Raw genomic sequence first — 846 nt, forward strand, 5'->3', positions numbered from 1 at the left:
TTCAAAATACAAGAACCAAAAAGATAAATTTTCAATATATATATATATATAACATAATGACATAAAGTATGAACTATCCACCAAAACTCCACTATACATACATTTATCTATCTATATCTATCTATCTAAAAGAGTTACAAGAAGAAACTTTTAATTTTCTTTTTTTGTCCATTTTAGTTATATGATTTAATCACACATTAAATCCGATTTCCTTTAAAAGAGATTATTCGATTTTATTTTAAAACATCTTATTTTATCTACTTTAATTCACATTATATGATAAAGAGATAATTTTTTTTAAAAAAATTCTTACATTACATTCAAGTTAAATGCATACAAAATTTTCCAACAAAAATCTATCAACCACACTAAGATGATAATAATTTTTGAAAATAAATCTAATTTTTCGGTATCCAACAATAGAAATCTCATTTTTATCTAATTCACATTAAATCCTTAAATAATCCCATTATATTATATTCGAGTTAAATGTGTACAAAATTCTTCAACAAAAATCTATCATCCACATTAAGATGATCATATATATTTTTTTAAAATAATAAAAAAGTCTATTTTTATCTAATAATTTCGATTTTCAAAGATAACAATTTCATTTATCTAATTCATATAAATTTTCAATTCTATCCATTTTATACTATTAGCACATTAAAAAAAAAGTGGTTTCAATTTATTTATTTATTTATTTGATCTAGATTTGATTTAAGATCAAATTAAATTAAAATTTGAATCTGAACCTTTTTTTCTATAAATGACCATTGCACTCCCAATTTTTGAAGGTGTCTCTCTTTCTCTTTATTCTTTCTTTCTTATGTTATTTCCTAAAAT

The sequence above is a fragment of the Benincasa hispida genome, chromosome 10 (genome assembly GCF_027475165.1).
Source record: "Benincasa hispida cultivar pf3 chromosome 10, pf3_genome.v1.1, whole genome shotgun sequence".
Lineage (NCBI taxonomy): Eukaryota > Viridiplantae > Streptophyta > Magnoliopsida > Cucurbitales > Cucurbitaceae > Benincasa > Benincasa hispida.